The following is a 12,339-nucleotide window of genomic DNA, read 5'->3' as shown; positions in this document are numbered from 1 at the left end:
TTGAGTTTCAGCTGCTTTTATGGCTGCTAGCACTAACCAGTAAAATTATACACACTACAAGTATAATGATGTCATACCCCGACACACACACCTTTGTTCCACATCATTGTCGAGCTTAATCATAATTTTTTAATTAAAAGAAGGAATCAGGCATTTACTTTAAATTTACTTTAATTTCCATCTCTGAGGAGAATGCTCTATCAAAACAACTTATTTCCCATTCTACTACTTCTCAACCTTCAGAGGCATATGGTTGTTTAATAACCTCAGGATGTCTTAGGGGGAAACCCAGCTTCCATACTTTCATTCCCTGAGGCCTCTGGGAGTCACTCCCACAAATCCCCAAAAAGAAATCAAGATTGAAAAGTGGTTTCCTATCACTTTGCAGATATTACAAAAACCAAAGAGGTCGTCTTTCTCCTGCACCCTATCACACTGAAAATTTCTCTCCTCTTCCCAAACAGGTAAACCATTTCTCTAATATTATGGATAGGAATTAGGGAAAGAAATATGACTTAAAATTTACTAATTGCCTAAAACATGTCAGTAAATTACAAGAATTATTTTTGACTATCATCACAGTCCTACGAAGATTTCTTAGTCTCCATTTCTCATCTGAACAAGCCTTGAGAAGTTAGAGATTTGCCTAAGTCTCAACATGAAATGGAGCAGAGGCGAAGGGTGCTTCTTGAGAGACTACTAATTTTCCAAATTATTAATTTTGCAAATATAATTAATTTATCAACTAATTATATTGCCATCCTGCCTCCCTACAAAATCCTTAAATTCCCTCTGATATATTGTGGTATTCCACCCTAACATTTGTATCACTTGACATGGGAACGAATATTTGTCCTTTTTTTAATGTAATCATATTTTTCCTACATGGATAAGTCATAACGTATTTGGAATGAGAATTTTGTCCATCTTCATTAAACTTTTTTGTCTTAATATTAAAAATCATTCAGAGAAACTAAGCACAAAACAAAGATTGCAAGAATTTACATATCTGCTGTTCTTTTCCTAACAAGCATTTGTAAGTTGCTTCTGAAAATGAGCAAAATGTTAGTTTTGCCTCAAATAGAATGTGTCCCTCTCTGGCTTGTGTAGGTGCACAATCCTCAGCAGAACCATGGTTCAGATAATAGAGGAGGATGAATTAGACTATAGAAAATATATTATATAGGAGTATATTTTAATATCTTCACAAAAATACTGACAATTGTCCCTGGACTAGTAGTGAAAGGGGAGGGATAACAGTTTGGGAGCTTGTCAGCATTCTGCTAGACACATTTTGTTAGCCATTTACACTTACTCAACTATTTTGTTATGTTCTGCTTTTGGTGATTTAGACACATTCACTTTTATTTGAGGAATACTTTATAATATGTTCTGAGATACTTTAATAGAGTCTCCTAAGCTGTAAGAAGCATGTATCAGATCTTATAAGCTCTCTTAAAAAACTTTATGAAGCATAAACACCATGAATAATGATCTATTTGCAGACTCTTAATCTAAAAATGCTAGGCAAAAATGCAAAAAAGCATATCATTCTGTTTGGTTCAGAGTATTTTTTATTAATATTCCTACATATTTATAGATCAACTGTGTATGTTACGTGTGTGTCTGTGTGTATATATATTTGCTGAGTAACGATATAAAATGTATTTCTTACTATAGATCATAGTTAAAAACTTTAAATGCCATTATCCAAAAAAATCTAATAGAGAGCTAGAACTCTTAAGAAACTTTCTCGTATCCAGAAATCAAACTTTTACTTTAAATACTTGCTTCAATTCTGTAGAGCTTTGTTTAAATAAATGTAAAAGCCGTTAGAAAGATGTACAGAATGAACTAAAACTCAAAAAACAGAAAACAGTAATGGAATCATTGCAAATACTTGAGTGAATAGTCAATTTTTAAAATATATAAATATCCCTTAAAATTCAGTTAATAAATGGTGAAAGCAGACTAGTGGGATTCAGACATCAGCTGTACCACTTGCTGGTTGAGGAACCCTGGACGAAGTTATTTAACCACTCTAGGCTATACATCTTCCCCTATGAAATGAAGATAAAACTACCCTTTGTCTCCTCAGGTAGTTAATAGAATTAAGTTATGGAGTCCATATATTGGATTCAGTACCTCATGGTAACGCATTTTGAACAACTGTTAACTATTAGCCTATTAGTTTTACAGCTTTACAGGGAGGATTACAAAGTACTAATTTAGAGACTGACCTAAAATTGTTTTGTTTTGTTTTACTTGGTTTTATATGTTTGCATAGTTTATAACCTGTTAAAAATATCTGCAAAATTAGTAGTCTCTCAAGTAAAAAATAAATCTTGCTTTTTGATCTCCTAAGAGATATTATTTATTTGTGAGTTTCTGTGGTCCAATGTTAGATAGCGATAGTTTTACTTTGCTTAATTTTTACTCTAGAATCTTCATAGTTTGACTAAACAGGAGTGATTTTTTTTTTTTTTTTTTAAGCTTACAGCAACTGGTATTCCTAGGTGGTCTCCCATCCAAGTACTAACCAGGCCGACCCTGCTTAGTTTCTGAAATCAGACAGGATCGGGCACATTCAGAGTGGTATGGCCATAGACTAAACAGGAGTGATTTTAAAAATGATTTCAGACAGGTATGTTTAAGTACATCCTTTTTCATAGAAGCCCTCAAAATATGAAATGATCTAGGTAAAAAAATTAGACACATGAGTTTTAGAGAGTCAAATGTGAAAAACAAAGTTAAGAACACATAAAATAATGCACTTTTAAAATACAAATTTTTCTGATTATAAAATTAACATATATTCATTATAAAAATGCAATAAATACCAAAATATAAAAAGAACCCTGTTAATATTTTGGTGTACATTTTCTGTGCATATATAATGCTAATAATTTTTTAAGTAGGATCATACCAGAGTTTTATAAATTTATTTTGTCTTCTTATTACATCTTGGATGTTTTCCATATCAACATGTATAAGTCAATAGTGTTGTTTCAAAACTATGTAGTATTCTATTCTTTGTTTGGACCATAATTTTTTGACCAATTACTTATTTAAATTTAAGAACATTTACCTTATATGTAATATTTAAAATTTTCAAACAATGCTTCTATCCTTATACAACACTCTATGTGTCTTTCTCGAAATAGTTTTCCTCCAGTTCCCAAATGTAGCTTTAATTATTGAATTCCAACTATGTGATAATCACAGTGTTAAAAGCATTTTATATATACCGTACAATAAATGTACTATGTTATTTCATATAATTATTATAATTATAATATTGTGATACATGTACCAGCATTAACTCCATTTAAACAAATAGGCAATTGAGAATTAATACAATTGAAAATTTGGCAAAAGTCCACAGAAAGCTAGAATTATAACCAGTACAAATGGGTTCCAAAACTCTTGTATGTAACCATCACACTATACTACCTCTATACCATAGTATGTACATCTTAATTTTTCATTAGTACTTATTGTTTCCAGAAAATTTAAATTAATTTTGTTGAATAATATAAATTCCATTTTATAGAACTGCAGTTCATTTGCGCCTAGCCCTCAGTACATTGTCTTTTATGGAAACTTGTCAATTAGGTATGTGACACATTCAAATTTCATGGCATTATCAAAAAAAGACAAATTACACAATTGCTGAGGAGTTTATGAAACCAATTACAAGTTAAGAATGAATATATTGTGTGGAAAGAAAACAGAACAAATTATTGGCAAAATTATTTTAGCAAATGACTTTACTAAATGCCACATAACATGAATGGCAGACATTGTCAAAGAGAAACTATTATGGTCTTTGTATTCTGACTGATAGTTTTCTCTACAGTTACATGAAGCTCTGGCGTGTATAGAATAATCAAGTGTTAGCGTATGTATGGTTCATATACATGAGGGACATTTTGTTTACTGAAAATTTATACTAGTAAAGAAGAGATATTTCTTTAGTTACTGCTTATTATTCTTTTGAAAAATATTGCAGCCTTAGACAATATTTTGCTGAGATTAGAAGTGAATAAGCACCAGTTATTGTGCCCCAGGAAAAGTTGTTAATAAGCAAATGTCAGAGGTTGCACCTTAGTGCCAATATTTAAACTAGCTTTAGGCCTGAGGTCAGTTGGCCGCCAGTTTAATTAATCCTGACCATGGTTCAACATCAAGAAAATAATAATGAGCATTGGGAATATAATAAGATTGTGGACATTAAGTATAAATGTAAAACTCTGCTTTTCTATTCTAGAGTATACTGGTTATTGAAAGGAAAGTTACTTTTGAAGTGAAGAGGAGGAAACAAACATTTCTTCCCAAGACCAATACTGCCATGTCTGTGACTTCAAGTCAGTATCTCAAGCAGGATATCTCAATGATATATTCAATATCTAGCACAGCCAGAAACAATTACATATTGCCAGAAAAATGACTTTTCTGAAATAAAGATAATAGGATCCCCTAACAAGACCAAAAGAAAATCATGCAAAAGACTGGATCACTTATAGATCGACTTTTTATAATATTTGATGATTTTCTATATCTCCCAGTTGCCTTAGAAATATATTGATGGGATATCATCAGGCATACTTAAAAATCACATCCATATGATTCATGAGATCATGAAGAAATCATTTTAGACTCAAATGTCACCGAAGAGTAAATTAGACAGTCATTTACCCTTGACTTCCTAATAGTTGAGTGAGTTGAATCCTTTAACCTTTTAGCTTTGATCATGATATATTGACTTAATATCTGATGAAACACTAGAAGTTAGATCTCGGTATTCACAGCTATGTAACAGAGCCTCAGTATGCTTGCTATAAATCTTAATAGACATAATCAAAAGTTTAGATTTAATTTTACTAAGAAACCAAATGCATAAGAACCTATTTATCCTAGAGTCAGATATAAACAGCATCATCCTGCTTATGAAATAATCATATTGTGTTTTATTATATTTTATCTTTATATTCCAATTGTGATAAGCATTTTAGTGTATCTAAAATTGGCAAATCTTTTGCATACTAAGTATTCATTAAGAAGTCTGCAGATGCTGAAAGATTGATGTCATGTTTAGGAATATCTTCTTCATAGCCCTTGTATGTTATCCCAGGGCTTTTTACATTGAGAAGAGAGCAAATTTTATTCCAAAAAAATAATAATAATAAAGAATCAAGTGTAGCAAATCATGTGTGTAGAAGCTTGAGGATATTTTGGGGTTTTAAAGCAATAAGAGAAGAGAAATAATTTTAATGGTACTCAAATGAAATGCTATTCCCACATTTTACAAATTATCAACTTAATATGATTTTTAATGTGACTTATGAATATAAACTTTTAATATGACATAAATAAGACTTGATTTTTGCAGCATATAGACTATGTACTGAAAATATAGAATGGGGTATGGGCACATGGAAACTTAAGACACAGTTTATAAATTTTTGACTTTTACCTTTACTTGTTTTCCATATGTATCAAGCCAAAATTTAGATTCATAATACTGCTAGATTGATCAGCAAATATTTATGAAGAATTTATTAATTCAAAGCATACTGTGAGGTACTGTAGGAATGGAAACCAATGAGACATGACTCCTTTCCTCAAAGACTTAGTAGTTATATTTTCCTCTTTCTCGTGTCCTAAATTTTTCCTTTCACATATGTTTTCACTTGAGAGAGCATAGCAATCTTACAGTATTCCAAGGTAGTTGTCAAACAGATAATTTGTTAGGGGACATGTTTTTTGGCAATTATATTCCTTAACAAAAATTAATCCTAGATTCCTTTTAATTCTCCAGCATCCAATCAATACCAGTTCTATTCAAAATGTAAAGAGATTCTAATTCCATTCTCCAATATAAGGAGATACATGAAGCTATAATCGAAGGAGACCTATAGAGCATCTGGGGAAAGATAAAAGAAGGAAAATGTGTCCATGTGTACTCAAAACTGCTCACTCATCTGTTGAACAGCTGGACTGTTCTCTCAGTTTTTTCTTCTGTTGAAGAATATTCTACGTAGGTCACCATTCTTACTCTCTCTTTCAGTGAGAAGCTACTGACCTTATCAGTTTTGATTAGTCCTACTTTCTCTTGATTAAAAAATAGGGCAGCAATAGTTTTCTAATATATACAGAACCATGTATTACTATATGTGGGGGGTGGGGGATGACTTTGTAGAGAAGGGAAGACTTACTTAAGGTCCTTAGATTAAAGAGGCAGAATAATCTTAGCAAAGGTGGAGTCTCACTTAATTTTTTTTTCTTTACTCTTTTACGTACTTATATATTTTTTCCTTTATGGGTTATAAAAATAGACCTGAATGCTGACATTAAAAAGATAATAGCTTCCAAAGAAAGATATATGGAGGAATATTCCTGGGTAGCAGAACCCAAACACCTATATGTCTTTTTTTTTAATACTTTAATTTTACAAGGAAAGTGAAATTTGAAATGGCACTTCCTAATGGGAAAAAAAAGAGTAAAACTATATAGCTGTCTAACCAATGTACTGTACACTTAAACTAATTTAAATAAATAATTATGCTTTTAAAAGAACAGAACTATTAGCACAGATAGTTAGCAGCAAGGTTGAGGACACAATTAACAGACTAAAATATTGGTATAAAGTCTATGAGCACTAGAGAAGTTGTGGCAGCAGGAGTCAGGACTGAGTTGGCTTCATTAATAAGGCATCCTTTCACTTCCTGTCTGCTTCATATCATTTGTCTGTAACATACAGACATTCTTAAGAGTCTACAAGTGAATTCTAATCGAGAAAGTCTATTCATTGTGTAATGTGTGTTGTCTTTTAAAGTAGAAATTTCTCTTTCAGGAATACTAGAGTTAGTTTGAAGTGTTCCGGTAAAATTTCAGAGAAAAAGTGTCGCAATAATAAATAGACACTATTAAAGCAGAGGTCAGCCTTTCAGAAAAATTCATCAACCAGTTATTGATTGCATTCAGTGGCACTATTGGGGGTAAAGCCAACCACATGTACACATGGGTAATCTGTTCATAAACTTGTCTACGCTGTAAAATCCTTTTAAAAAGTAGTAATTTCAGAGATGAAACAGGTTGTAGGAAGATGGCAAAGAAAATCAATCCCATTAAAATTTTCTAGTTTTAAGGCAAGTTTCTAGTTCCCAAATTCATCTGCAAAACTGCTTCTTTTAACAAGTGATACTAAAGGCAAGATTTATCTGTGCTTATAGTGGTATTCAAATTATCTTGGGGAAAAAAATGAGACACAATCAAGTTATCAGTAAGGGCAATCACCAGAAAAGGGTTGGGCTATATCCATGTCTGATTTAAAGCCTTACTTTGAGAGAAAAAGCATTTTGCCAAAAGTGGACAAAAGACCAACCCAGAAAAGCTACAAGGAGGAAAATGATCAGAATCAAGACAGACTTGGATTAGCAGCTACTTAAAGATTCATCATTAATTAACATAGCGTAACTACATAAATCTGATCCTAGACCAAGGCTGTTTTTTTTCTTACTCTTTATATTTTATGTGCCCACTCTATCCTTAAGTAGTTCATTTTCTCTGTATCTGGGTCTACTATGGGATAAATATTGCAGGTAATTCAGAAAATTTTACTGAAAGGAATAGCGACCAGAAGGGCTATGATACATTATTTTGTTTATGCATCCTCAAAAATCTCATTAAAATATACATACTATGGGCAGGGAGTGGTATTTACATATAAGTATTCTCTATCACCGTATATTTTGCTAACATGGGTTTCTCATTATTATTATTTTCTTTCTAATTTTATTTTTGCCCAAGACAGAGCATAACTATAAGGGAGAATATATAGGATTATCAAGTTTTTATGATAATAAACCTAAAATCATAGCAAAGTATGATATAAAAATGTTCCACTAGATTAGATTATATGGCATTCATAAAAGCCCTGTGATATTGACAAAGCAGATATTTTGCCTACTTTTCAGAGAGAGAGAGAAATTGAATCTTAATAAAATTTAGGGTCTTTCCATAAATGGCATAACTTGTCAACATCACAGGTAGAAATGATGCCAAGACCATTTAACTCTAAAGAAGGTGTTCTTACCTACTATATTGCCTCCGATCTAATTTTCTGCCTTTTTTGTAGTTGCATAACCTTGGACAAATTACTTAATTTCCCTAAACCTGAGTTCCATACCTGGAAAATGCAGGTGCTCAGTGCCATTTATCTGGTAAGTTTGTTACGAGAAAGAAATGACACACTGAGTATAATTGCTCAAATCAGTGCCAGGGAGCACAGAAACCCTTACAAATGCTACCTATGCTATTATTTCACTGATAAGATAGGAGAAAAATTTAGAGAAGTTGAGGATTTCTTCACAGACATTAATTCAATAAGCATTCATTGCGTGTATATTACATGCCAGGCACTGTACTAGGTACTGGAAAAACAAGAACTTAAAGATACAGTTTCTTGCCTGGTGTGCCTTTTTGCCTAAGGAAGGGAAGTAAGCATGCAAACTAATACTTGCCAAAGGTAATAAATGTATTTCAATTATTAAGATAGAGTGGAGAGGGGGTGTTGTAGGCATCAAGCACAGAATGGTCAGAAAAAATCTGGAGGTTTAGATGTTTCCTAGAATGTGGCATTCCAGACAGAGGAAAACAAGCAGAGGCAACGAAACAGGAACTGTTTCAGTGTGTTTGGAAAAGTAAACATTTTAGTATGACTAGAGTTTGAGGATGATAAGGGTCCTAATATGATAGAAACTAATGGTTAGATAAAGTGATAATTTTTCTTAAAAGCAGATAAGTCATTTTCTTCCTTCTTTCTTCCTTTCTTTTCCTTTTCTCTCCTTCTTCACTCTCTCTCTTTCTTATTTTCTTTTTTCTTGCTTTTTAGTATACTCCTTTTCCATGCTTCAATTTCTAACCCTCAGGCATACCATAACCTTAGTATATGTCAGTGCTGAGCGCAGGGCTATTGTACCACCAGTATTTGTTCAGCAAGATTATTTTAAAACTATAGAGATAGAAACCTGGTGGGTGGATTAAAATTTTAGATAGGATGGCTAAGTCTTGTGTCTTTTTAAACAAAGAAGATAACTTTGTTCAAAGAATGGAACCATAACACTGCCCTGTTAGGGGCTAGGAAGGGTTCATATGACAGAAGATAATGAAAGGACACCATTGAAATAGTTTAAGCAGAGTTCCCTTCCCCACATCACCACATCCCTGTCTGCTTTGCTTTTTGCCACTTAGATAGCTCACTTCGGTTGTGCACCCTCCTCCAAAAGCCCCCACTTAGGGAGCGAAGAGGTGAGGCTTTCCAGATAACAATGAACTGTGTGCTCTTCCTTGCCAAATTGAGTCTATCATTTACCTCTCTCTCCTTCAGTACTTTCTCCTGGATATGTTTTCACAGCATGGGGCCTTCAGCTACACAAGTGCGTGCGCGCGCGCGCACACACACACACACACACTGAATAATGGGAACCTACTTATTACATCATCTTACTTTTGAGGAAAGTTAGTTTCTAAATTCTCTTTCTTCCTCAGTGACTTTTTTTTTTCAGTGAGTAAAATGAATGACGGTATTTGTTTGCAGCTTCCAGTGTTGCCTGTAAAGAACACCAGTTATTCATTTAGGAAAATTGCTTGATCAATGCTATGCAGGGCTATTATATCTTTTCTGCTGACAGGAGAAAAGAGTAATATCCCCAATTGAAATAACTGGAAAACCAGATTGCTGAATTAGAAGTGAAGATATCATTAGATGTACCCTCCAATAACTGGTTAGAATTGGAAGCATTTAAGTCTATACATAATCAAATATTGCATCTTTGTTTTATGTTAAATAGATTTTTATGGAAGGGCAATAAAGGAGGAAATCTGCTTGCTAATTTGATTAAAAACACAATGGATCTCTGTTATTTCAGCTATTTAGACTCCAATAGGTGGAGGTTGATTAGAAGAAAAAAGAAAAAACTAATTTCATATTTGAGATCTATTATCAAACATTACATATGTTTGTAGAGTGAAATTATTTATTACAATCGAAAGTATGTTTTCATAATCACTCTCAGATATATTTCTAACTTCTCTTTAAAATGAAAAAAGTAGCTAAAGAGATAATAGCCCTCTATCACCAGGATGTATGGGAAAGAGAAAGTATTTTATTAACCACATAAGCTCATTTACATAAAACACAACAGAGATTGAAAGAATTTCACTTGGTAAAAGCAATCCCAAAACACAGATCTGTAGAATCCCATAATTTAAGAAATGTATCTATTCTCTGTTTATACTGTTATAATTTTTTCATTGTGTCATAGCTGTTAGTGAACATATCCTTTTGCCTTATTATTTGTTTATCCGTTAAACAGATATTTACTGAGCTCCTATTGTGTGGCAGATGGTGTTTCAAGTAATAGGGCCACAGTAGATAAAACTCCTTACCAACGAAAAATCTAGTTGAAATGGACAATTTAAAAAATATGTATAACATATAGTATGTTGGATAATAATAAATTCCAGGGAAGAAAATATGTAGTAAAATATAAAGTGTGGGGATGCATTTTAATTTGAGTGATTAAAAAAAAAGACCTCACAGAGGGGCTTCCAGTCAAGATGGCAGAGTAGATAAACTCTGTGCTTGTCACCTCCCATGATCACATCAAAATTACAGCTAAACTACAGAACAACGATCCTTGAGATTAGCCTGAAGTCTAGCTGATCAGAAGTTTTATAACTAAAGACATACAAAAGAAGCCATCTCAAGACTGCTAGGAGGAGTGGAGATACAGAACAGGCTGGTCTCATATTTACATGTGGTAGTTAAAGTTTGGAGTGATATCTCAGCTGTGAAGGTGCCCCCTGAAGAGCAAGAGGTCCCAGCCCCACACCAGAATTCCCAGACCAGGGCTCCAGTGCTGGGAAGAGAAGTTCCCAAACTTCTGGCTGTGAAAACCAGATGAGTTTGTGGCTCAGTGAGATGGAGGGCAGCTGGAGTACCATGTGTTCCTCTTAAAGGGCCCACACACAGTCTTACTCACTGACAAACTCACTCACTCTGAGCTCCAGCAGTAGGGCAGCAGCTCAAAAGGCACCAGGGACATAGGAAAGGAACTGAATTATCTGGCTTTAGGGCAAGGACTCAGGAAGTGCTTCTACCAGCACTTCCCAGACAGAGGTGCTAGTAGAAGCCATTGTTCCTTTGTTGAACCCTCTCTCTACCCAGCCCGTACCCATAGATGGGTACCATATCTCAGCCTCCATGAAGCTAGCTAACACTCTTCCCCTGGCCCTGGTGATTACCTGAGACCCTGCCCCACCCAACTTGTGTGCCCACCTAAGCCACTTACAGTGGCTTTTCCATACAAATGGCCAGTCACGGCTGATGCTGCAGACTTAACTAAAATCTCTCAAAGGTTCACGAACCCCAAACAAGCAGCGTCTGGCCTCAGCATGCCCCAAACCTCTTGCTAAGCAGCCCTAAGCCTAACACTAGCAGCAGCCAGCTTCAGTTCACAGCTTAGCCTCTCCCAGGCACCTCCAAGCCCAGAACAAGTGACAACCATCTGCAGATCACTTTATAGCTCATACCAAGTGGCCCTAGGCATGGCACAAGAAGCTGCTGAACTTGGCCTGCAAGAGGACCGAGAATCAATACACCCAGTGGCCAGATTCAGACCATGCCAGAGCAACACCCAACCATCTCCACAGATGACACATCTAAAGGGTAGACTCAGCAGGCACCATAGCCCTGCTAAAGTAAATCCTGCTCTGTAGCTTCAGTACCTGCACAATAGCTCCTCCAATGTAGTCACGCCAGTCCTCACAATCAATTGAGCATGAGGGTCAATCTCTCCCACTGATGTGTCAACAGTAATCAAGGCTCAACTACAACAGGAGGCACACACAAGGAACACAACTGGAGCACCTGGCTAAGGTGACCAGGGAGACTGCACCAGTGGGCCACACAGCACACTTACTACATAAGGCCACTCTATGAAGAATGAGAGACAGCAGCTCTACCTAATATATAGAAACGAACAAAGAGAGGCAGCCAAAACAAGGAGACAAAGACGCATATCCCAAATGAAAGAACAGAACAAATCTCCAGAAAAGAAACTAAATGAAATGGAGACAAACAATCTATCAGATGCAGAGTTCAAAATACTGGCTATAAGGATGCTCAGTGATCATAGTGAGAACTTCGACAAAGAGATAGGAAACATAAAAATGAAGATAGAAAATATTAAAAAGAACCAGTCCAAAATGAAGAATACAATAACTGAAATGAAGAATACATTAGAGGGAATCAATAGTAGATTAGATGAAGCA

The 12,339-nt window shown here is 34.6% G+C and overlaps 1 protein-coding gene and 1 pseudogene across 1 annotated transcript in view; one reads left to right on the top strand and one right to left on the bottom strand.

Annotated features, from left to right (window-relative positions):
• The window catches only part of FUT9 (fucosyltransferase 9), a 164,882-nt gene that overhangs the window by 103,213 nt on the left and 49,330 nt on the right, over window positions 1-12,339 (top strand). The gene's annotated exons all lie outside the window — the stretch shown is intronic.
• Window positions 2,492-2,609, bottom strand: LOC111740163 (annotated as a pseudogene).

This window comes from Pteropus vampyrus, unplaced genomic scaffold (assembly GCF_000151845.1).
Source record: "Pteropus vampyrus isolate Shadow unplaced genomic scaffold, Pvam_2.0 Scaffold58, whole genome shotgun sequence".
NCBI classification, from domain to species: domain Eukaryota; kingdom Metazoa; phylum Chordata; class Mammalia; order Chiroptera; family Pteropodidae; genus Pteropus; species Pteropus vampyrus.
The sequence above is the reverse complement of the archived record's forward strand: the minus strand, read 5'-3'. Positions and strand labels throughout refer to the sequence as shown.